The sequence below is a fragment of the Ranitomeya imitator genome, chromosome 2 (genome assembly GCF_032444005.1).
Source record: "Ranitomeya imitator isolate aRanImi1 chromosome 2, aRanImi1.pri, whole genome shotgun sequence".
In the NCBI taxonomy this organism is placed as follows: Eukaryota; Metazoa; Chordata; class Amphibia; order Anura; family Dendrobatidae; genus Ranitomeya; species Ranitomeya imitator.
The window spans coordinates 405,856,123-405,882,951 of NC_091283.1; the positions used below are offsets into that span (position 1 = coordinate 405,856,123).

General features: G+C 46.1%; 1 pseudogene; it reads right to left on the reverse strand.

Annotated features, from left to right (window-relative positions):
* The window catches only part of LOC138666675 (E3 SUMO-protein ligase ZNF451-like), a 126,396-nt pseudogene that overhangs the window by 31,228 nt on the left and 68,339 nt on the right, over nucleotides 1–26,829 (reverse strand).

Here is a 26,829-nt window from a genome sequence, read left to right on the forward strand (position 1 = left end):
TTCATGTCCAGAATGGGCGCACCGTCCTGTCTTTCCTCGAAACCACAAATAAGTTTGAGTAGAACCCCTCGAACTTCTCATTTTCTGGGACCGAAATAATGACTCCGTTTTGGAGTAGCAAATTGATGGCATTCTTTGCGTCTGGAGAGAAGGTTTTCCACCAACATAGAAGAGGATTCTTTACTGTTAGGGCAGTGAGAATCTGGAATTGCTTGCCTGAGGTGGTGGTGATGGCGAACTCAGTCGAGGGGTTCAAGAGAGGCCTGGATGTCTTCCTGGAGCAGAACAATATTGTATCATACAATTATTAGGTTCTGTAGAAGGACGTAGATCTGGGGATTTATTATGATGGAATATAGGCTGAACTGGATGGACAAATGTCTTTTTTCGGCCTTACTAACTATGTTACTATGTTACCTGACCCATTCATCGTGAACGACGCAGAGCCAGATATAATGAAATAGGAGTAGACGATCGCCTACTCTGCTGGTGTCAGCCGGATAATGCTGCGAGTCATTGAGCCGAGAATCTATGGGAACTGGCTCCCTTAGATCTGGATTGCTTGGGACGGTTCTTCCACGGCTGGTTGGACTTATATGAAACCTGGGGGCTTCTGTCACCACAAGAGGAGCATCCCGATCCAGAAGAGGTGATCGTATTGGACCAACCGAGATTGCTGCGAAAGGATCGGAAATGCATCTGCTGTTGCCAACAAAAAGGTTGCCTAGTCCTCTTCTGGGGGAGGAATTTACTTTTCCCTCCTGTGGTGTCCAAGATAAGCTGATCAAGCTGGTCCACTTGCCATTACCTGAGCCACAGTGCCTGTCTAATGGAGATGGCGTTTGAGGCTGCAAGAGCGGCGCAGTTAGCCGAATCCAGGTAAGCGTGCACCAAATAGTCCCCAGCTAAGGATATCTGATATGCCATATCCGCTGCCTCTGGGGGAATGTCACTATCCTGAATGGTTCTGGTCAGGGTATCTGCTCAAGAGACAATAGCTTTAGCTACCCATGCCACGGCGAAAGAGGGAGAGAGTGCCGAGTCCGAAGCTTCAAAAATTGTACAGGAAAGATTCTCTATCTGACGGTCCGTGGGGTCTTTAATGGAAGAACCATCTGGCAAGGATAGGAGGATTTTGGTGGACAGGTGTGATACAGGTGTATCAACTGGAGGGGATTATGCCCATTCCTTCCGCAGATCCGCTGAAAATGGGTATCTCGCCTCAAGCGGCTTCTGACCTGCGAAGCGTTTGTCTGGTCGCTCCCTATGCCGCCGAACTATGTCCTGAAACTCAGGATGGCTGGGAAAAACCCTATGAGAGCGTTTGGTCTTCTTAAAGGACACCGAATGATCCGGGACAGAAATAGAGTCGTCGTCAATCTTCAAAGTTTGGTTGACGGCCTCAATGAGACTATCCACCTTCGCCTGATAATCCCATGAGTCAAGATCAAGCGGCATATCAGACTCAGAGTCCTGGTTCATGCGAATTTCGGGTGAGGGGGGAGTGGGAAATGGAGCTCACAGACACCGAGGCGTGAGAAGGCCTGGAGGGACATGCTATGCACCCGTTTCCTAGATTTGACTGAGAACGGCCCTGCTGGCCGACGGTTCCCATGAGGTAGAGGAACCTTCTAAGACAGGCAGACAAATGCCCCGACCCATGGAGGTGTCTTGGAGGGACTCAATTGCTTTAGTCAGAGAAGGCAATAGCTGCCTCAGTGTCGAAGCCCACTCATGGGGGCAAGGGACACTGGGTTTTTGTCGGCGGAGGGCTCCTGAGCACAACCGAGATCACGGGTTTTGCAAAGTGGCGTACTCTGTCCCGGTCGCAAGGCAGTCTGGCAGGTGGTACATGAGGTGAACAACACTGTATGTGGCTTGTTAGCCTTCTTGGATGTCTTAGAGAGTGGCATGGTGTACCCCAGTATGTCCCTGATTCCTGCTGTTATGCTCCAATAGTGAGGATTGACTTGTAAGCCCCGGTGACTACTGCAGAGAAGGGCCAATGAGTGTTTCTGTCGCAGCTCAGAAACCTAACCCAGGTCCTGTGGCCCTGTGGAATGGTCCTCTCGGTGCACTGTGCTCCTCTGAACAGGCGATGTCCACCAGGAGTTGCTGATGTAGCGTGGTCAAGAGAAGCGTGGGATAGAGAAGTCTCACTCTGCTGTGGAAGTCAGCAGCACGTGAGGAGAGGCAGCCAGTAACTTTAGATAGCCACCAGGATGTCCAAGAGAATCTCACCGTGAGCGAGAAGTGCGAAGACGTGGGCAGAATCGCTGCCGGAAATTGGGCGGAGCTTCTGAGTTGCGGCTGAGAATAGGCTGAAGTCGGAGCCTACATTTTTTACATCAGCCGGAATGCGTCCGGGAGGGGAGCCCCGTGAGGGATAGGGCTTAAAGCACCCTTGCAGGAGCCTTCCGCTGGGGTTGCTAACCCTTTCGTGTCCAGGTCCCCACTTACCCACAGTCTGCGTCTCGGCATGGAACCTCCGCAGGAGATGAAGCGCAGGACCCAGTGAATAAACACTGCTTACAGGTCAGCTGGCCGCAGGGTGCTGTAGCATGGACTGTGCAGGGACCCTCCATCCGCCATCCCATTGTCCCAGGTGGAGAGGGACCGTCCGCCTCCTTCCATCACCACAGTTTATCAGTGGTGATGCAGTGGGGGCCGCGCCGAAGCCATAAATGCCTCTGGACATCCTAGGGGTTAACTCCCCCAGGATGGGACAGGGCCGTTGGTCCGGCTGTAATAAGCCTGGATACAGAGGGGGGTACATGGAGGTGACACTCCATGTTTCCATCTGTTCTTGGTGTGGGGAGAACGGTGCCCTGAAGGGACCTGTCGCCCTTAAAAAAAGATCTCAGGCATACCGTAGTAACGATGCAGGACGGGGTACGTGGAGGCGACACTCCATGTTCCCGCCTGTTGTAGATTTAGAGAGATCAGAGCCCTTAAGGCTATGTGCATACATCTGGAATTCCGCGGCAATTCCGGGATTCCCTGCCGCGGGTAAAACGCATGCGGAATTGGCATGCGTTTTCCCGCTAAACACTAACATTTTGCAAGCGTAATTAGCTTGCAGAATGCTAGCGTTTTCCAAGCGATCTGTAGCATCGCTTGGAAAACTGATTGACAGGTTGGTCACACTTGACAAGTGTGACCAACTTTTTACTATTGATGCTGCCTATGCAGCATCAATAGTAAAAAGATAGACTGTTAAAAATAATAAAAAAAATTGTTATTCTCACCTTCCGACGGCGCCCGATCTCCTCAGCGGTGCACGCGGTGGCTTCCGTTCCCAAGGATGCTTTGCGTTAAGGACCTTTGTGACGTCACAGTCACGTGACCGCGACGTCATCGCAGGTCCTGCGTGCAAAGCATTCTTAGGAGCGTGTACCGCTGAGAGGCGGGAGGACTCCGGGGGCCATCGGAAGGTGAGTATATCAATATTTTTTTATTTTAGTTCTTTTTTTTAACAAAATATGGGACCCAGTCCGTGGAGGAGAGCCTCCTCCTCTCCTCCACCCTGGGTACGGTCCGCACATGATCTGCTTACTTCCCGCATGGTGGGCATAGCCCCATGCGGGAAGTAAGCGGAACAATGCATGCCTATGTGTGCGGAATCGCCGCAATTCCGCAAAATAATGAACATGCTGCGTTTTTTTTTCCAGAATGTGTTTCCGCTCCGGAAAAAAAAGCAGCATTTGCACTAAAATTGCAGATTGCATTCTAGTAAATAGAATGCTTAATGTAAGCGGGTTTTTTGGCATTTTAATAGCGTTTTTATAGCGGAAAAACGCGGAAAAAACGCAAGAAAACCTGAACATGTGCACACAGCCTAAGACTAGTTTCACATTTGCATTTAAATCCGCAGCATTTAAAACACATCCGCAAGTGGTGGAAAAAACGCATGTAAACGCGTACAAACGCGGTGTTTTTTAGACGCATGCAGTAGCGCATGCAGTTAAAAAAACGCCGCGTTTGTACGCGTTTATATGCGTTTTTTCCTGCATTTGTGTTTTTGGTGCGCATGAGAAAAAATCTACCAGATACCGCCAATGGGACTACAGAGGGCGTGTATTATGGGATTTCTTTATATAGACCCCTGAACAGCTGGAATCTTCAGATTTTGCTCCCTTTTTTCCTGTGTCATGATGGATCTTCACATGGAGAGCTTTTATTTCAACCTGGATTTAAGCATCAAGCTGTTTCTTGCTGTGCTTTTGCTTGGGAGCAAGACAGAAATCGCGAAAGATGGAGGAGACAACGTTGGCGTTTTTGGAGACACCCCATTATCGAACTACGTGAGAGCCGTGGAGCCTATCACACGCTGTATGGCGAGCTTAATGCCAACCCGGAGAAATTCCATGAATATACAAGGATGTCGCAAGACTCGTTACGGGATTTGCTTGCTCGTGTCCAAGGAGCCATACGGAGACAGGACACCCAGCTCCGTAGAGTGATTTCACCCGAGGAACGTCTGCTGGTTACATTAAGGTACGTTCCAAATCTAAACCAATGACAGTCCAAATTTTGTGTTTTCGGTCATATATTTTTTGGGTATTTTCCTTTCTTTCTTTAGCGTAACCACACCATAAATAGAATAGATTGTAATTTTGTTGGGTTTGTTTTTCTTACAGATTTCTGGCAACCGGAGTTTATCATCCCTCCACTGGCTTGGAATATCCACCCTGTCCGGAATAGTTGCAGACACCTGCCGGGCTTTGTGGAATGTACTCTGGGATGAGTTTATACCCCTACCCACCTTGGACATGTGGCTTGAAATCGCGGAAAAATTCTGGAGTGTGTGTGATTTCCCCAGCTGTTTAGAAGCGGTGGATGGAAAGCACATCCGCATTATCACACCTGCCAGAACAGGATCGGAATTCTTCAATTACAAAAAATATTTTTCTGTTGTGCTCATGGCAATAGCTGATGCAAACTGTCGCTTCATCACCGTGGACATTGGAGCTTTTGGCCGTGGCAACGATTCCCAGACTTTCAAGAACTTGGATATGGGCCGCCGTGTGTATGGCAAAAATTTCAATTTTCCCCCGCCACAACCTCTCCCCAACACTCAAGGTCCACCGATGCCATTTGTTGTGGTTGGGGATGAGGCCTTTCAGATGTGTGAAAACCTACTGAAGCCCTATTCCAGTCGGGACTTGAACCAAGAAGAACAATAGAGTGTACCTTTGGCATTCTGGTCTCTAAATGGCGCATTCTTGCATCAGCCATAAATCTAAAAGTGGAAACAGTCGATGAGGTGGTTCTGCACAATTATATAATGGCTAAGGAACAACCCAACATTGAACTGGATGAACCAGCTGCACACCCACTGCCCGATTATCATCACCCCCCGCTGCGGTCAACTGCAGCAGTTGGTCACATGCGGGACCAATTTGCTGCCTTTTTTTATTCAGATATTGGACGTGTGTCATGGCAGGACAATGTTGTGTAAATGTCCTGTTGTAATTAGATCTGTACCAGTAATTTTCTACAATGATAATACTTCTCATTAATAAACTTTAGTTTGGTTGTGTTGATCGTGTCTCCTATGTTTTTCCTCTACAAACCAAGGCTGTCCTAAAACTAGCAGTATTTGGTCTGTATTTAATATCTGTTTTTGGAATCCAAAACCAGGAGTGGGTGATAAAGGCAGAGGTGCTAGTTATGTTAATATAATAATTTACTTCGAATTGTTCCACTCCTTGTTTTGGCTTATATTGATGAAAAAAAAAACACTGACCACATACTGCTAGTGTGACGGCAGCCATGTTGCTTTAAGCTTGGTGACGTCATTGCGTCCTGATTCTGTTCTGCAGTATCCATTGGGCAGAGACAGAAGAGACAATGACTGTCACATTTAAGAGATCTATACTCATCAAGTCAGGTGTCAGAAATAATGAATTCATGATGCACATATAACAGCCTCATGAATTCACTATTTCTGACACCTGTGCAGGTGAGCATAGATATGCAGTGTGTGACCAGCATTGTCTCTTCAATTTGTGTGTAATAGATTATGTACAAAGAAGAGAAAATGGTGGTTATACAAGGCAGTTCTATACTCACCAGGTCAGGTGTCCCAACTAATGAGTTTTTTGACACCTGACCTGTTCAGTAGAGGTCTGCACTGTATTTCCACCATTTTCTCTTCAGACCGCCACACTAGTCACAGATTAAGCAGAAAGAAGAGATTATGGAAATAATACATCTAATATTTTTGGGCCCACCTCATATCTGTATACTAAAGACACACAAAGCTAGGGGCGTGGCCTAGCGTGCTATGTGAGCGGACATGTGTCGGGTCTCTCTCCCCGCACCGCTCGCAAAACTAACCCTTGGAGGCGCCGCCGAATGCTGAAATCGGGCAGGACAGTGCCGCAAGACCTCGGTGAGCGGAGGAGACCACCCGGAATTGTGAGGGGTGAGGACCAGCGATGCCACGCCGTAAACAGTCGGCGCCTGCGGTAGGCGCGAAAATCCAAGATGGCGCCATGGCAGAGGAGGAGGCGGCCAGAGCTGGGAATTCATATTGCCGGAGGCTGGAGGTAATTGCCCGGCTGGAGCGGTTCGCCCACACAGAGGAGGGGGGTGCCCTGCTGCTGGATGCAGATGCTGAGGGACCTGGAGAGAAGGGGGCCCCGCAGAGGCAGAGGAGAGGTGGGGAGGACGATCTCAGTGCGGTGGAGGAGCAGCGATCCCCGCTGAAGGAGCAGCAAGCACATGGTGCTGACAATATGACGCCTGCTGCTAGTCCAGCGCAGGCTAATTATTCTGCTAATGTGGAGCAGTCAAATTCAGAGGAACCAACGCTGCAAAACATTTTCTCTGTTATTATATTCTGTAAATCCGCTTTGGCCGCATTAAACCTAAGGGTGGATGACTTAAAAGTTGAAATGAAGTCCCTGAACTCTGCCATACGTAAAGTGGAGAAAAGAGTTGAGGTGGTGGAGGAACGTGTGGGCAGCGTGGAGGACCAAACAAACGAACTGTTACAAAGAGAAAGGTGGAAAGGAATAACCCCACTGAATATATTGAGACATGGCTTAAAAATTCGGTGGCCGGCGATGACCTCACCAATCACTTCGCGGTGGAGAGGGCTCATAGAGTCCCCACTCACCACCTGCTGCCTGGCTCTGCTCCTCGTGGTATACTGGCTAAAATTTTGAACTACCTAGATCAAGAAACCCTACTAAGGAAAGCTAGGATCAGTGATGGTCTAAGTATAAATGGAAATCGGATCTCCATCTATCCGGATTTTTGCGGTGCAAAAACTCAGAATGAAGTTTGGTGAAGTTAAGCGGCGGTTCCGAGACATGGACTTGAAATATTCGATGCTCTACGCGGCTAAGCTCAGGGTGGTTGCGCTGGACCGTGTACACTTTTTCCAAAGTCCAGAGGAGGCTATGCAATGGCTGGATACCAATGCTCAGAAAATCGGCACGGAACGAAACCGTTGAGAACGTTATTGAGGATCCGTAATTTTGCTGGTTTTTCCACTTATTGATCTTTGATGGTGCTTTGTGGTTATCAGATAGAACGCACCCAAATGTCAAGTATTGTGTGCTCGTAGAGCGCGCAGCCATGCTAGAGTCCATAGTGCTCGTAGAGCGTGCAGCCATGCCAAAGTCCATAGTGCTCGTAGAGTGTGTGTGCGGCCATGCCAGAGTCCATAGCGCTTGTAGAGAGTGCAGCCATGCCAGGGTCCTGCTGCATTGTGGCGGTGGCGGTACGGAAGGCCATGCCAGGGTTTTACTGCATCGTGGTGGTGGCGGTACGGAAGGCCATGCCAGGGTTTTACTGCATCGTGGCGGAGGCGGTACGGAAGGCCATGCCAGGGTCCTGCTGCATCGTAGTGGTGGCGGTACGGAAGGCCATGCCAGGGTCCTGCTGCATCGTGGTGTCAGTGAAGGAGGTCCAAGCAGGGGCAGCGGTTGTCATGGTGGTGGCGGTGGGATGTCCAACTGCACTCGGCATGGTGGTGGTGCTGTAGTGGTGTCCGGCTGTGGAAGGAATTGAGGTGGCCGTGCAGTGGTATGCAGCAGAGGTGGGCATTGAGGTCAATCGTGACAGTGAAGGCACAGCTGGATATGCCAACACTGTCTGCTGGAAATACCGACTCTGCTGCATAGCCTGCACGTAAGCAGCATTGCAGGCCTGCAGGACACTCAGCTGGAGATCAGGAGTAAGGTGTTCCGACATGCCCTGCTCAATTAATTAAAAAAATGATGTGCTGATCTCTGGAGGTCGGCTTTCACTTGGTCAAGGCTTTTGGTTACCTCCTGGATACGTGCATTCAAGAGGCTATGTGAAACATCCATTCGGTCACCCAAAGCCTTGATTGCTTCGTGTAAAACCGAGCTCAAGTGCAAAAACTCGGGCATGAGTGATCTGTCCAAAGCCCTCTGCCGCGAGGAGCCCAAAAAAAAGGGGCAGTGGAAGAGGACTGCGAAAGGGGAAGACCTGATGGACCAGCTCCCTGGCCTCCAGTTAGTGTGGACAGCCCACTTGCTGCTGCGCTGCTGGATGGCTGGGACCGGTCCGTGGCTGTCCGATGAAGGACCGCTCCAGAACCTGGGCCAACAGTTTTGCTGTATGTGCTGTGAAAAAAGGAAAGAGAAAATGAATACCAAAAATTAACCAGAAGCAAAATCCTGTGGAATATAAAAATACAGATTATGGCAATACAATACAACCTAATGCACGTGATAAATACTTACGTTCTCTGGGCAAGGACCGGTCTTAAAAATGCCAGAACTCGATGGTATTTGTATCTTCTGATCCTTGCTCCTGAACCACTGGGAACACGGCTCTCTTGACGCAGGTCCTTGCTGAAGCCGTCCTTCATCGAACGCCAACATGTTTTGACTTTGGCCACTGTTAAAAAAAACCATTACGGTCAGAAAAAGAACTTTAGGCCGTGCTCACACAACTGTGTGTGATGACAAACTCCTGAGAGTTTTTGTCATCACACACAGTCGAGTGAGCACGGCCAAGGTCTCTGCTGCTTCGCACTGCAGTGCAATACTTACCAAATGCTTTTCGGACCCGTGTCGGGGCGTTGTTCCAGCCATCCCACATCTCTTTGGCCACCTCATTCCATAAGCGCCGGATCGTGACGTTGTTTCAGTGCAGTGGATCCCAGGTGTCCCACAACGGGACTCGCTCCTGGACCAGAGAGATGAGGAGGTCATTCTCAATTAGATCATCCTCCCTTTGTGAAACCTAAAAATTAAATAAAGTCATTAAAGTTTGCTCAATTAACATAAGGACAAGAAAGAAAAAAGATGCTGAGAAATGGCATGAATAGGAAAGTCAACATACAAAAGGATTCCAGAAGAAAAAAGTAAAGAAATACGAATGGAAAGAAAGGAAGATTCAAGAATATTACACTGAGGATACATAAAACAGTCAGCCTTGTATACGTACCCGCTGCCGTCTTTCCACCGAACCTTGACTCCGCTGCTCCTGCCCTGTCTCTGCCGCAGTAGAAGAAGAGCTCTAAAAAAAAGAAAAATTCAAATTGTCACATGTGTAGATGTGACAGTGAATACTTACCAATCTGACGAGGCAAGTACTCACCTCACTGACATGCTCGACTTCAGACGGCCCAGGAAGAAACTCCTCATGAGAAGAATCCGAAGACGACATTCTGATGCATGTAGAAAGAAAGAAATGGCAGAAATTAGGACATGTAGAGAAAGAAAATAGAAAATAAAGGCATTGGCTAGGATATACTCACATTGTTCAGAGGCTTCTTTGCTCCAAGGTGCTGTGGTCTGTAGGCTCTGCTTGGCTGTCTGCTGTGGTCTGTCTCCTCTGCTTGGCTGTCTGCTGGGTTGTGACCTGCAAATGTCCACTATCTCCCTTTATCACCTTGTATGTGGGGGGTGGCTAATTAAGTGTCTAGACATGTTTTCCTCCGGTGTAACGCATGCGTTCACAAACGCAAGCAAACGCAGGTGCTTGTGAATGCATGCGTTTATATAGACAGCAATGCGTTTTTTTTGGCGCATTCCTTGCGCAATCGACCGCATGCGTTTCCAGGCGGCAAATTGACGCCTCTAAAAATTACATGTTGCATTTCCGCGCCAAGCCGCAAACGACGAAAGGACGCATGCGTCGTCAAACGCGGCAAAACGCAAAAAATCAAAAACGCATGCGTCCCTAATGATAAATATAGGAATAGACAACGCATGCGGATATATGCGGTACAAACGCTGCGGACACAACCACAAATGTGAAACCAGCCGAAGAGAAAAAATCTTTTGAGGATAAAAATAAAAATAAGACTAAAATAGAAAAGCTATAGATGTGTTCTGAAGAACACATGTGCCTCCTACTGACACTAGGCTTAAACTGGTTCGGCTGGAGCCAGTGTGTGAAGTGTATACTGCAGAGGAGGAGCTAATCTTTTTTGTGTCTACTTAGTGTCAGCCTCCTAGTGGCAGCAGCATAACATCCATGGTCCTGCGTCCCCCCCGATGAGGCGAAGGAGAAATATATATATTTTTACGTGATAAAATGAAATGTAAAATACCTTTTTCTGCAGGGATAAAATCCATAAACTCTGTTCCATATTCAATGTTTACAGAGGATGACCCTGGCAGATCTTTATGGACCTCTAGAGATCTACCAAGCGCTTCAGAATGTAACTTCTTGGTAGGCACATTCTCCATCATCAATGACTTCTTAGAAACAGGAGCACTCGCTGTGAACTTTAACACCTCGTTCTTGGATTCCCGAGGCTTGATAGAAATGTGAGGTGTCTCAAGGAAACAATGCTTTTTATGAAAATGGCTTTGGGCACCATCAGCATCGGAGAAGAACTTTGGGCAAATGCTGCACTCTATAACAAAATTATTGTCGCTGGATTGTTTCGCTTCTTCACAAAAATGGCTCCTTATGCCTTCAAATGTCTGGTCAGTTGCCGAGCAGGAATTGCAGCGGTACCAGAGTTTTCCTCTCTTGAAGAGCTTAGCCAAGCATTGGCGGGAGTCCTGTCTCCCATCTGCCTTATCAATATATTCTGGAAGACAGCCACATGTCAGGCGGTTCTCCGCCCCTGCAGGGATGCAAGATGGCATTTCAAGACTTTTTAAAGGAGACTGGGCAGGACTTGGAACATATTCATAATCTAAGCCATGGAAGGTCTCATGGTGGTTAAGAAAATCACTTTCTTTGTCAAAGTAAAGATCTAACACAACGCCAATAATATACCCTACGGTGGTTAGCCGCACATCAAATATATACCTATAGAAAAAGGCACCACACATTGATACTAATAAAGTGGTTTTTCATATTATCAAAGAAAAACCATAAATGGTCATAAAAGAGCCTAAATAGGCAGCAGGTGAGAGACGACAAACACAGAAAAAAAGGTAGACACCTGGCAAAAGGTCACAGAGATGTATACATAAATATACTGGTAAATCCAGAAAGCTCACATTGCATACAAATTACATGAAACATTTCAAGAAATGGTTAAATATAGCGTGGCAGTCTAACAAAAAAAACTAATGAAGTATTATATAAGGATTCAGTATGTGGTCTCAGTATAAGGGGCTAATATGCCATGTAAATCCACACATAAACAAAGTGTCCAAAAGACTATAGTTAGCTATACAGACATTCATCTAGCATATCATATAGCACACCAACACATATTGGTGTCTTATTGACGTGTAGAGTGACTCTACGTCACATGTCACTAAACACATATCTTCCTCAAGGTGGATGCCCTCAAGTTTTCCGAGAGCATCGGTGGTATCCTTGAGGTAGGATGGGAGGGTCTCAACCCAGGGGTTTCAGGTAGAAATCAATGAGTTTACATAAGGGATCACAAATACTATTTATCCCTGAAACAATTGGTCTGCCTGGAGGGGTAACTGGATCTTTATGTATCTTAGGTAGTAAATAAATTACCGTTACAGTTGGATCCTCAATCAGAAGTCCCTCCATTTGTTTAGTGGTGATCACATCTTGTTCAACTGCTTGCATGAGTAGTTCCTTCAACTCGGATCTGAATTTCAAAAGAGGATTAAAAGTCAAACGTTTATAACATTTATTATTATTAAGCTCATATCAAAAATAGAAGAAATAGATGTGGCACTCACCCAGGTTTTGCTGCAAATCAATGTCCTTTATTCATCCAAAAAACGGAACAGACATGGTAAGGAGAGGCGGCGGATAGAGGGTAGCGGTGCGGGGAGTGAGGAGAGGACAACGGCCGTTTCGCGCCTGTGCGCTTCCACGGGTCCAGGTCCACAGCTGTTTGTCGTTATGTGTGGCTATATGTTCTATAAAAAGGTACCTTACCAACGTCTCACCACCCCTGGACGAAGAATTTAATTGCGAAACGCGCGTCGGGTGTGGTGGACTCCTGGCTACTCCTCCATTGTCTGGTAAATATGTGTTGGTGTGCTATATAATATGCTAGATGAATGTCTGTATAGCCAACTATAGTCTTTTGGACACTTTGTTTATATGTGGATTTACATGGCATATTAGCCCCTTATACTGAGACCACATACTGAATCCTTATATAATACTTCATTAGGTTTTTTTGTTAGACTGCCACGCTATATTTAACCATTTCTTGAAATGTTTCATGTAATTTGTATGCAATGTGAGCTTTCTGGATTTACCAGTATATTTATGTATACATCTCTGTGACCTTTTGCCAGGTGTCTACCTTTTTTTCTGTGTTTGTCGTCTCTCACCTGCTGCCTATTTAGGCTCTTTTATGACCATTTATGGTTTTTCTTTGATACTAATAAAGTGGTTTTTCATATTATCAATGTGTGGTGCCTTTTTCTATAGGTATATAAAAGTAAAGATCTATACAGAGGCCACAGATATACTTCATCTTGACATCTCCATCATGTTGGCCTTGACAGTGGCGGAGTAAAGTTTCCAGCTTACGAAACTTCTTTTTACAGGTTTCACATTTGTACTTGTGGAATTGGTGTATGGAGAGAGATTTGCAATGTTGTTGAACCGTCTCCTCAGAATCAAACATTTCTTCACATATTTGACACTGCCACGTGCCTTTAACCAAATAAAGCTAGACTCAAAAGATAATGGAACCAAAATGAACCAAATGCCGAATCAAGCAAGTTCCTAAATATAACTAAAATATAACTTTTAATATTTACCAGTAAAAAAGGTACAAACATATAGTGCTAACAAAAGTGCAGAGTGCATACGAACCACATACAGACATATATAAACATATAAAAAAAACGCATAAGCGTATAACCGCACACCAAGATACAAACTAGTGTAGGGGTAGATCCGCTAGTGTCTTGGACAAAGCTCGGTCAGGAACTATGAATCCGTAACCTCAAGATCTCACGGCTCTCGACCCGAGCTATTCAGTATGGTAGGGTATTGCCCCAGCAGACTATATCTTAACTAAAAGCCTCCAGGTAACTGCTGCTGCAGTATATACATACCCCTACCATGCGGTATAAACAGATTAGCTCACAAAACGCAGTGATCCTATACCCATAAATAAACCCTCAAACTTGAGGCATTTCTGGCAACATAATATATGGTCACATGCGTAGGTAAACCAGTAATACTCATCTGCCTTCTGCTGGTCACCATCTAAGGACCTGATGCAGTGCTGAGTTACGGTGGCCCATCACATCGGTTATTAAACTTGTAACCGCGTCATTCTCTCTGGGTCCATCCTCCTGTAAAGTGCCTCCCAACGCGTTTCATATAACCTATAATCTTCAGGGGATTGTGTCACCTTTACATATGAGCATAACGCTGTAGCGGTCCATCTCCCGCCTCTTTTTATATGCATCTGTCAGGCATCTTATCATCACATGTTTCCGGACGCTGACTCACTTCCGGTAACAGCCGGGATTATTGCTCCCTGGAAACAATGGGGACGCCACCTGTGTTCCGGACATCCAGACGTCGGCACACACTGCCGTAGCGTCATATCCGGTGGGCGGGCATTCCTCATGTGCCGCCCACTGCTCCGTGCGTCCCAGCGCATTACGCTTACTCTAGTGCAGGGGAGAGGAAAACACCGATCGCCTACACTCTCCTGCACTGACGTATCCATAAGGGGGGGGGGGGATATATCCCACACCTCCAGAGTCCTTCAAAAACCGGTATATACAAGCATTGACTACCATTATAAAAATAGCGATACCGCAGTGGTATGAGGTTCAAAGACCATTCATTAAGTGCCATGTATCACCCATCCAAAAATACATTACACCTGCGTCCATATGATAATAGTATGGCATGGGACAATCAAGTACCCAAATTAAAAACAAATGTAACAGAAATAATGAAAAAAATGAGAAATGAACTACATCATAAAAAACTATAAACATGTATATATGTAGGCAACACAATAGACCTCCGTGGAAAGAAAGAAAAGATTGCAGCTATCGATGTCCCTATATACACCCTCTCTATCCTCAAAAACTACCTGACGCGGAGGCTGGCACCCTAGACCTGCGCAGTGGCGCCCCCACTCGACGGCGGCTGTCCCTGTTGCTAGGATACCCTAATACCCCCTGCCTCTATAAGAAGGAAGAGAAGCCTACGTGGTCATTTAGACCATGTGGTGCGATGGTTTGGAGGCGAAAAATCCACCTGCTTTCCCTCTGCAGGATGTTTTTGTCCCAATCCCCTCCTCTCTGGGACTGGTAAACTCTATCGATGCCCATGAATTTAACCATTTTGAGGTCACCTTGGTGGACCCTGTTAATATGGTTAGCAACAGGGGTGTCTCTTTTATTGATGGTATCACAGTGGTGTTCTCCAACTCTTCTCCTAAATTCCCTGCTTGTTTTACCAATGTATTCCAGTCCACAATCGCAGGTCATTTTATAGATCACCCCCTTCGTTTTACAGTTTATGAAATGATTTACATGGAAAACCTTTCCCGTTACATTGCTCGTGAACGTTCTACCTTGTAGTATCGACTGGCAGTATTTACAATCCCCACATCTAAAGCATCCCTTCATCTTACCACCTAGCCAGGTGGTTTGTGTTTGAGGAGGGGCAAAGTGGCTGTGGACTACCCTGTCTTTTATTGAGCGGCCTTTCCTGAAAGTAATCTGAGGGTTAGGGGTAAGACAATGACCTCAAGGACACGCTTACCCCTAACCCTCAGATTACTTTCAGGAAAGGCCGCTCAATAAAAGACAGGGTAGTCCACAGCCACTTTGCCCCTCCTCAAACACAAACCACCTGGCTAGGTGGTAAGATGAAGGGATGCTTTAGATGTGGGGATTGTAAATACTGCCAGTCGATACTACAAGGTAGAACGTTCACGAGCAATGTAACGGGAAAGGTTTTCCATGTAAATCATTTCATAAACTGTAAAACGAAGGGGGTGATCTATAAAATGACCTGCGATTGTGGACTGGAATACATTGGTAAAACAAGCAGGGAATTTAGGAGAAGAGTTGGAGAACACCACTGTGATACCATCAATAAAAGAGACACCCCTGTTGCTAACCATATTAACAGGGTCCACCAAGGTGACCTCAAAATGGTTAAATTCATGGGCATCGATAGAGTTTACCAGTCCCAGAGAGGAGGGGATTGGGACAAAAACATCCTGCAGAGGGAAAGCAGGTGGATTTTTCGCCTCCAAACCATCGCACCACATGGTCTAAATGACCACGTAGGCTTCTCTTCCTTCTTATAGAGGCAGGGGGTATTAGGGTATCCTAGCAACAGGGACAGCCGCCGTCGAGTGGGGGCGCCACTGCGCAGGTCTAGGGTGCCAGCCTCCGCGTCAGGTAGTTTTTGAGGATAGAGAGGGTGTATATAGGGACATCGATAGCTGCACTCTTTTCTTTCTTTCCACGGAGGTCTATTGTGTTGCCTACATATATACATGTTTATAGTTTTTTATGATGTAGTTCATTTCTCATTTTTTTCATTATTTCTGTTACCTTTGTTTTTAATTTGGGTACTTGATTGTCCCATGCCATACTATTATCATATGGACGCAGGTGTAATGTATGTTTGGATGGGTGATACATGGCACTTAATGAATGGTCTTTGAACCTCATACCACTGCGGTATCGCTATTTTTATAATGGTAGTCAATGCTTGTATATACCGGTTTTTGAAGGACTCTGGAGGTGTGGGATATATCCCCCCCCCCCCCCCCCCCCCTTATGGATACGTCAGTGCAGGAGAGTGTAGGCGATCGGTGTTTTCCTCTCCCCTGCACTAGAGTAAGCGTAATGCGCTGGGACGCACGGAGCAGTGGGCGGCACATGAGGAATGCCCGCCCACCGGATATGACGCTACGGCAGTGTGTGCCGACGTCTGGATGTCCGGAACACAGGTGGCGTCCCCATTGTTTCCAGGGAGCAATAATCCCGGCTGTTACCGGAAGTGAGTCAGCGTCCGGAAACATGTGATGATAAGATGCCTGACAGATGCATATAAAAAGAGGCGGGAGATGGACCGCTACAGCGTTATGCTCATATGTAAAGGTGACACAATCCCCTGAAGATTATAGGTTATATGAAACGCGTTGGGAGGCACTTTACAGGAGGATGGACCCAGAGAGAATGACGCGGTTACAAGTTTAATAACCGATGTGATGGGCCACCGTAACTCAGCACTGCATCAGGTCCTTAGATGGTGACCAGCAGAAGGCAGATGAATATCACTGGTTTACCTACGCATGTGACCATATATTATGTTGCCAGAAATGCCTCAAGTTTGAGGGTTTATTTATGGGTATAGGATCACTGCGTTTTGTGAGCTAATCTGTTTATACCACATGGTAGGGGTATGTATATACTGCAGCAGCAGTTACCTGGAGGCTTTTAGTTAAGATATAGTCTGCTGGGGCAATACCCTACCATACTGAATAGCTCGGGTCGAGAGCCGTGAGATCTTGAGGTTACGGATTCATAGTTCCTGACCGAGCTTTGTCCAAGACACTAGCGGATCTACCCCTACACTAGTTTGTATCTTGGTGTGCGGTTATACGCTTATGCGTTTTTTTTATATGTTTATATATGTCTGTATGTGGTTCGTATGCACTCTGCACTTTTGTTAGCACTATATGTTTGTACCTTTTTTACTGGTAAATATTAAAAGTTATATTTTAGTTATATTTAGGAACTTGCTTGATTCGCCACGTGCCTTTAGCAGACTGCTGGGGTGGCACAGCTGGGATTTTTTCTTCCAGTGGCATAGGAGTCATCTGTGGTTCAGTAGATGTAGATGGCTGCTCCAAAATATCATCTTCATAATAAAAATGAATGACCTCCATGACAATCGGAAAGGTGCATCGTGACATGTTCAATTCTCACCAGTTCTGTGTGACATATTTGGCACCAGAAGCGGAAATTACTCAGATGTGCCCCACCATGGAATCTGCTCATATGAAGCTGAATAATGCCCAAGTCTTCGGCCATCTTGCCACACACCATGCATGTGTGAAAAAAATTCTATTGGCTGTCATTTTATGCTTTTTAGCGGCTTGCTCAGATGGGAACTGTGCAACACATTCACAGAACCGTGCCTTTACTGGTACATCTTGCTCACTCTTCACCCGGCTGGCACCAATTGTGGCCATGTCGCTTTCTTTTTTGTACTTTTCCGAGCGGTAAGTGTCAATCTCTGGTAAAGTCAGATCTCAGAGGGGGTTTTAGTTCCTTCATTGATGTAACGGAAGGCCAGTATAGATTCTTCTATGGAAGTAATACGTTTTATATTATGAGGATTTTTGGCCACGTGCTTTACAATGCGAGTGCCAGTATTTAGGGCTTGTCTACAATATGGACAGTAGGCCTTCAGGTGGAATATTGCAGCCACATCCGCTATGCTTTTATCAGAAAGGGAGAGAGGACCGGATTCTCTGCAGGAGGTTCTAAATTGAACAGAATGAATATAAACATAAATAAATAAACAAAACACACATGACGACAGATTGCCAATACACTTTTACACAAGAAGTATACAAAATATTTAGGCATATTAAAAGGAAATGTCCCGCTTCGATAGAGTGGTCCCCTAAGTGTGTAAAGTACTGAACATAAAATAAACTCATCTGCCGTGGCCCCAGTGTTGGGATTAGAGGGGTGTCGTCACAAGAGCAGCGCGCGCTCAGTGCTCGTGAATTGCTGACAGTGCGCAATGCTGATCTCAAAGCATGAGCTGCTGAGCTCAGAGACTGCCTAGGACAGAGACACTGATTCCAGCATTGTTCCTGGCCTGCTTAGTGTAGGTTTTATAAAGTCACTGTTTAATCAGCAGATTATCACTGGAGAGCTACTGGGCCTGCTGCCCCAAAAAAGTGATTGGCAGCCTTCTGCCTATGCACATTGAACATAGAAAGCTGGCAGTGTGGTTATACAGAACTCAGCATTCAGAAAACTGAACTGGTAGATCTGCAGCAAATCAATTTTTACTTTACTGCAGTTTTGATTAAGTGATCCATCACTGGATGCATGGTCTCTGTCCCCACAGATGGGGTAGCAGTAATCTAGTGATAATTCCCAAGCTTGCCAAGAAACTTTTTTACGGATAATTAAGCAGTGTAAAAAGGCTGCCGATCATCCAGCAAATGAACAAAATGCTCAGTCGCCAGGTACAATGATCTTTTGGTTTTCTTAAAAGATCATCGTTCTTGGCAGCAAAATGACTCTGTGCTGCTGAGAACAATATATAATAAACACTTTCTCCATCTGAGGAGGAAAAAAAACTGAGGAATCCACAAGATAATAAAAATGTACAAAATTTATTCCAGAAATTATATACAAAATATATATAGCAACAGATTCAAACAATACAGAGGAATCTAAATTAAAACCAAGCGGCAAATGGGCAGAGATGTAAACATAGACACTTCATAGCACCTAATGTATAGAAAAAATGCCAGTATAATTAGGACCTTCTATATCCCAGAATATAGCAAAATACAACACTGCTGTAACCCTATAATGACATAGGGAACATGTGAACTAACAGCAACATGTATTTGTATAAAATGAACTAGGGGATAGATGACTTAGGCCAAAGAGGGCTGACATAAAAGGTGTTTTTAACAAAAAAGCTGTTCAAAACCGCACAAAGAGTACAATGTGTCTAAGATCAATCGTCCCAAATAGACAAAATGATCAGGGCGAGAAAAAGTGTATAGCTATAAATATAGTACCTAAGATCAGCTAAAATAATGTGCTAAGTACATGTCATAAATTTAGAAGGGAAAAGTAGGTATAACTTACGTAGTGTATTAAGAGATGCAAGTACTGCGCCCGTGCCGCTACCCCCATATGGAAGAAGCCTGGTAGGCGAAACGGCGCTGTCGGGGTAGCGGCACGGGCGCAGTACTGGCTTGAGAATTTTGTTCTCTCCAACACCTCAGTCAGGGGACATTACCAGTTTTCTGTTCCCATTCGAGGGGCAATACATCAGACAACATATTTGTTACCAAAAGAGATTACACAGAGCTAAGAGCTCATACTATAACTAGCAATGACAATGCTCAGAACATAAGAGACAGAAGGACGAGTAATCAAAATGCCTTTATAAACAGGCCGATAAACAGCCAAAGGATTGGGTGGCAGCACCATTATTAGTGTGATGGCAACAATATGCAAACTGTGGGACCAAAATCAATTTTGGCTCACCCCAATCATAAAAGTTTAAGTTCAAAGCTTTTATCATCGTCATACATAAGACTGGAGAGGGAAACAGGTTGATCAAGGCAGGGCAACAGGCAAATCAAGGCAGGGAAGCAGGCAGATCAAGGCAGGGAAGCAGGAAGATCAAATCAGGGAAGCAGGCAGGTCAAGGCAGGGAAGCAGGAAGATCAAATCAGGGAAGCAGGCAGGTCAAGGCAGGGAAGCAGGCAGGGAAGCAGGCAGGTCAAGGCAGGGAAGCAGGCAAATCAAGGCAGGGAAGCAGGCAGATCAAGGCAGGGAAGCAGGATGATCAAGGTAGGGAAGCAGGATGATCAAGGCAGGGAAGCAGGCAGATCAAGGCAAGGAAGCAGGCAGATCAAGGCAGGGAAGCAGGAAGATCAAATCAGGGAAGCAGGCAGGTCAAGGCAGGGAAGCAGGCAAATGAAGGCAGGGAAGCAGGCAAATCAAGGCAGGGAAGCAGGATGATCAAGGCAGGGAAGCAGGATGATCAAGGCAGGGAAGCAGGATGATCAAGGCAGGGAAGCAGGATGATCAAGGCAGGGAAGCAGGCAGATCAAGGCAAGTAAGCAGGCAGATCAAAGCAGGGAAGCAGGCAGATCAAGGCAGGGAAGCAGGCAGATCAAGGCAGGGAAGCAGGCAAATCAAGCCAGGGAAGCAGGCAAATCAAGGCAGTGAAGCAGGCAGATCAAGGCAGGGAACAGGCAAATCAAGGCAGGGAAGCAGGCAGATCAAGGCAGGGAAGCAGACAGATCAAGGCAGGGAAGCAGGCTGATCAAGGCAGGGAAGCATGCTGATCAAGGCAGGGAAACAGACAGATCAAGGCAGGGAAGCAGGAAGATAAAAGGAGGGTAGCAGGAAGATCAAGGCAGGGAAGCAGGCTGATCAAGGCAGGGAAGCAGGCTGATCGAGGCAGGCTGATCAAGGCAGGGAGGTAGGCTGATCAAGGCAGGGAGGCAGGCTGATCAAGGCAGGGAAGCAGGCTGATCAAGGCAGGGTAGCAGGTGATCAAGGCAGGGTAGCAGGAAGACCATGGCAGGGAAGCAGGCTGATCAAGGCAGGGAAGCAGGCTGATCAAGGCAGGGAAGCAGGCAGATCAATAACACTTCAGCTGACACTACTTTTGCCTCCAGTACAGCACATAGATGCCATTGTTTTTTGCATTACAAAATGTACCTAAAAGTTTCAAGGCAAATTACATACTAATGTTCGATAGGAATGAGACACGCACCTAAAATGAGCCGTGAGTTCGGTGTAAGAGTGCAGCTCCAGACGACACGATGTGCAAATAATCTGAAAGTCAACAGCTTTACATAGGCCAATAAGGACATTTCTCGCACATGCTGGCATGGGTATAGGATATGCTGGGCCCTGCTGGTCTGAAACAAACACAGGAAACAATGTAAATGTAGGAAAATAGTGGCATGTAGCGCTATAGACCCCAGACATTACAAAACATGCCACAGATTGGTAAATCGAGAAGGTTTTTTAAGGAAGATATTGGCATTGTTTAAAGGGCCAGTCACCCCCCCTCCAGCCGTTATAAACTAAAAGAGCCACCTTGTGCAGCAGTAATGCTGCAGTCTGACAAGGTGACTCTTTTAGTTTTTGTTGCTGATATTCCCACAATAAAGGTATTTATAATTTTGCTCAAATACCTGTCTTTGGCCACGGAGGCGGGTCTGAAGCCTCCTCTTTGAAGCGCCCAACTGCCGTCAGTCATCTCTTCTGGGGCGATTGTCGCCGCCCCCTCAGCACTGTTATTGTCCGAAATCCGGCGCCTGTGCTCTGCTCTTCTGCCTGGAGCAGGCGCATAGAGCAGCGGCCGTCCTAGCTCTGATGCCGGGTTCCTGTCTGTGCCTGTGCGGGCAGTGCGGCCACCCTGTTACTGAATCCCCGCCCCGCACTGTGTTATGCATTATGCACAGTGCGGGGCGGGGATTCAGTAACAGGGTGGCCGCACAGGCACAGACCGGAACCCGGCATCAGAGCTAGGACGGCCGCTGCTCTATGCGCCTGCTCCAGGCAGAAGAGCAGAGCACAGGCGCCGGATTTTGGACAATAAGGGTATGTTCACACGTTCCTGATTTCCATCCTTTTTTTTTCAGGACTGTTTTTTAAAAAAAACTGCAGCTCTTGGCAGAAAACGCAGGTCCTTTTTTTGGTCCTTTTTTTGTCCTTTTTTGATCCGTTTTTTGATCCTTTTTTTGATCCTTTTTTTTATGCAGTTTTCTATGCAGAGTCTGTGTGTTTTCTAGGAAGTTTTTTAGTGTTAAAATGGCTGAAAATACCCTAACCCTACCCCTAACCCTATTCTAACCTTAGTGGGGGAAAAAAAAAAAAATTCTTAATTTTTTTTATTGTCCCTACCTATGGGGGTGACAAAGGGGGGGGGGGGGGGGGGTGTCATTTACTATTTTTTTATTTTGATCACTGAGATAGGTTATATCTCAGTGATCAAAATGCACTTTGGAACGAATCTGCCGGCCGGCAGATTCGGCGGGCGCACTGCTCATGCGCCCGCCATTTTGCAAGATGGCGGCGCCCAGGGAGAAGACGGCCGGACGGACACCGGGTAAGTATAAGGGGGGGAGATTAGGGCACGGGGGGGCATCGGAGCACTGGGGGGGGGCATCGGAGCACGGGGCGGTGGGATTGGAGCACGGGGGGCGGGATCGGAGCACGGGGGGGCAGCCACACTCCGCCCACGCACTTCCGCCCACTTCCCCGCACTTCCTGCTGCAGCGGTTCTGCACCACAAACCGCAGTAAAACCCGCAGATATTTTTTTCATCTGCGGGTTTTACTGCGGGTTTGACCTCACAATGGAGGTCAATGGGTGCAGAACCGCTGCGGCTCCGAAAAAAGAAGTGACATGGTACTTCTTTTTTCCCGCAGCTATTCAGCGCGGCTTTTTTTTTTTTTTTTCCGCATTGTGGGCACAGCAGTTCCTGTTTTCCATAGGGTACAATGTAATGTACCCTGCATGGAAAACAGCTGTGGACCCGCAGCGGGAAAATCGCGGCAATTCCGCATGAAAAAAAGGATCGTGTGAACATGGCCTAACAGTGCTGAGGGGGCGGCGACAATCGCCCCAGAAGAGATGACTGACGGCAGTTGGGCGCTTCAAAGAGGAGGCTTCAGACCCGCCTCCGTGGACAAAGACAGGTATTTGAGCAAAATTATAAATACCTTTATTGTGGGAATATCAGCAACAAAAACTAAAAGAGTCACCTTGTTAGACTGCAGCATTACTGCTGCACAAGGTGGCTCTTTTAGTTTATAACGGCTGGAGGGGGTGACAGTGGCCCTTTAAGTCAGTTTGGGGCATTTTTGGAGCAAAAAATAAAAATACATAAAGTGACAACCATCATGTTGCTCTTTTTTGTGTCTTTGGCCTCTATCCAGCTATCTGGCTTTTCTTGCACTGACACCATGTTGTACTAGCAGTAACTGGTAAAAAAGTAGCATGATAACTGGTGCAGTTTTGATATCAGTTAAAGGGGTTTTCCCAAGAACAAAGTACACTTTAATCCATAGATCTTGGAATAATAATAATTTACACAATTGGATGTGCTAAAAATAAAATGTTCCTGTGCTGAGATAATCTTATAAATGTGCCCCTGCTGTGTACTGTGTAATTGTTGTGTCTGTCCGTGCAGGAACATAGTCTGATGATACCACAGCTCCTGGACAGTGGAGGAAGCAAAAGAGAGTATACAGACAGGACAGCATGGGATCACAGCTGATTCTTTTTGTGAGGTAAAATATTTTCTGTTTGGTTTTACCTCACAGAAAGCAGAAGCTGTAAAATAAGCAATCGTCTACGTTCTCAATGCGCTCACCGCTGATCTGCTAAAAGGAATTCCACAGCACACCAACTTTTGACAAACTGCAGATCCCAGCATGCTGTGCAGCTGCAGGCTGTCAGGGCACACTAGGAGTTGTAGATTAATAACAGCTAGTTACTGAACCCTTGTAATCTATTTATCTATCTATCTATATATCTCAACAAGATAAGCGGTTAATGTGCAGATCTGAAAAACATCAGATCATGAAACAGATTAATGGTAATTTAAAGATATACCGTCTAAAGGGGCCTGTCAGTTCCACTATAAAGTCTGCTTTTTGCCAAAGTATTTGGGACCAAAATTCAATCTGTAAATTACCATTCCCCTTATTTTTTTTTTTTTTTATCAATTAGTGTTTATTGAAGATTTCCAAAACAATGGGGCCCATCACTATTCAGTCTGATATTATCTAGATAGTGCTGACAGTATCAGAGTGTTTAAGAACACCCCTCAACTGGTAGCATCCATGTCTTGGAGAAACAACACAATGTACTGTTAAAGGGGTTGTGCCACCATAAAGAATACATTTAAAACAGAAAACATCAAAATAAATGTTATTTTTGATCAGAACATCATTTTTAATCATTGTAAATTACAAAACCAAACTTTCATCTTCTGAAGAATGCTCCCTGACGTTATTCCATTCCGTCTTCCCAGAGGCTGATCAGCTGGCCGAGCATGCGCTGTTCCTGTCATCATAAGTTTCCCAACCTCTCCACCCCCAGTGTTACAGTGGCATTGCTTTCCTTACAGGGAGAGTGATGTCACGCTTGGAAGTGAGGAAGGATTCCTTTTATCAGGTAATCACAAACATGCAACATGTTCTTACTCCATGCCAGAAGGGGGAGCTCTGATCCAGTTTGTGGGTGGCTCCCCTATATATATTCTGACTGGAGGTAAAGTAGAGTAGTCTGTCACAGAGCAGTCTGTCACAGGGACAGAGGAGACAGGAAGTCAGAGGGGCTGTGCAGCCACGTGAGGTGCTACAGCTCCTGGAAAGGAAGGAAAGAAAGGAGCAGTTTGTAGAGAGCGTGAAGGAGGAAAGAAGTAAAGGCGAGGTGAAAAGCTGGAGAGAGAAGCTGTGACTGGGATTCCTCCATGCTGAGCGCGGATAACGGTAGCCGGAAGACCGAGGTTGTGCAGTACTCTACGCAGGGCTGCCACTAGGAATTTCGGGGCCCCATACTGGCAAAATTTTCGGGGCCCCTTGAGACTCCGCTGTTGTGAATTCTGTGGCTGAATTCACTCCTGTGGTCACAAGTGGTACTGCAGCCTCTGGGCTTCCTCCCTCAGGTGTTCTGGTGAGCTCGTTGGCTGCCTTGTTATTTAACTCCGCCTGATTCTGTCTTCCTTGCTCCTTGTCAATGTTCCAGTGTTGGATCTGAGCTCCTGGATCTTTCGTGTGGCCTGCTGCTCTGCTTAGATAAGTGCTTCTTTGCTTTTGTTGCTGTTTTTTCTGTCCAGCTTGTCTATTCGTTTTTGCTGGAAGCTCTGAGACGCAAAGGGTGTACCGCCGTGCCGTTAGTTCGGCACGGTGGGTCTTTTTGCCCCCTTTGCGTGCTTTTTGCTTTAGGGTTTTTTGTAGACTGCATAGTTCTCTTTGCTATCCTCGCTCTATCTAGAATATCGGGCCTCACTTTGCTGAATCTATTTCATCCCTACGTTTTTGTCTTTTCATCTTGCTAACAGTCATTATATGTGGGGGGCTGCCTTTTCCTTTGGGGTATTTCTCTGAGGCAAGTCAGGCTTGCATTTCTATCTTCAGGCTAGTCAGCTCCTCAGGCTGTGCCGAGTTGCATAGGTAGTGACAGGCGCAATCCACAGCTGCCTTTAGTTGTGTTAGGATAGGTTCAGGTATTGCGGTCTACAGAGATTCCACGTCTCAGAGCTCGTTCTATTGTTTTTGGGTTATTGTCAGATTACTGTATGTGCTCTGATTGCTGCACACTGTGTTACTGGATTGCCTACATAACACTCCGCCCAGGCTCCACCCCAGCCCCGCCTCCGCTCCTCGAACCTTCCATAGTCCCACCAGTTTCTCTTGGAAAAACTCCACTTCTGCACCATGTCCTCGACGATCACACATTTACAGTTTCCATCACCATATACATAACCAGCAGCTTTTGTTTTGGCCAAAAGATTTTTTAGTCTGTCACCATGACAAGGTCGACTCCTTTTGCCGAGCCCTACTCTGCTGTAACTTACTAAACATTTGTGAAAATATCCAATACAATTTAGGTATATTTGTATTTATTTTTCTGTGTTTAAAATGACCAATAATATCACATACAAAGGACAAATACCACCGCACCATGACCAGACACCATATTACCAACACATAGTGACCTATAATACCACATACAAGGGACAAATACCGCCACACCATCTCCAGACCACATATTACCACCACAGTGACCGAACAATATCACATACAAGGGCCAAATACCACCGCACCATGTCCAGATCAGAAATTACCACCACATAGTGACCTATAATACCACATAGAAGGGACAAATACCAACAGAACACAACATGACCAGACCACATATTACCACCACATAGTGACTGAATAATAGCACATACAAGGAACAAATACCGCCACACCATGGCTGGACAACATATCACCACACAGTGACTAAATGATAGCACATACAAGGAACAAATACCACGGCACTATGACTGAATCACATATTACCACCACAGTTTCTGAATAATAGAACATGCAAGGAACAAATACTGCCACTGATCCATACATAATTCTATGTGTCCATTATTTCTCATCTACAAGGGAAGCCAATAATCACCTTTCCTCTATTAATGAGATGGTTGTGTATATAGTCCTCCTTGTATATAAGGTGCTGGTCCCTCCTGTCTCCTCCCTCCTCATTTCTTACTTATCAGAATCCCTTTATATATAGTGTATCGTTTCATCATATATAATTTATATTTGTTTTTGTTATAAGTCCTTGTACCAGGGAATACCTGAAAGCTCGGGGGGACAGTATAGAGAATCAGGGAGGACTGTGAGGAGTTTGGGGGCATCACGTGATCGGTTATTGGGGGGTGTGGGGCAGTCATGGCTCCTGATTAAGCCAGAGAAACTCATTTGTCATAACTAGAAGGACATTGCTTCCAACAGAAGGAAACACGAGGATTCATTCCCTGCTGTCCTCCCTACACTGAGCACCAGGGATCTGTGCCCTGACCTGTAATATTATGGATTAATAAGAATTCACAATCAGATAATCATCCAATAAATGTCACAGATTATCTGCAGATATAATACAAGGAATTATGGAACCAACGAAAATGCAGAAC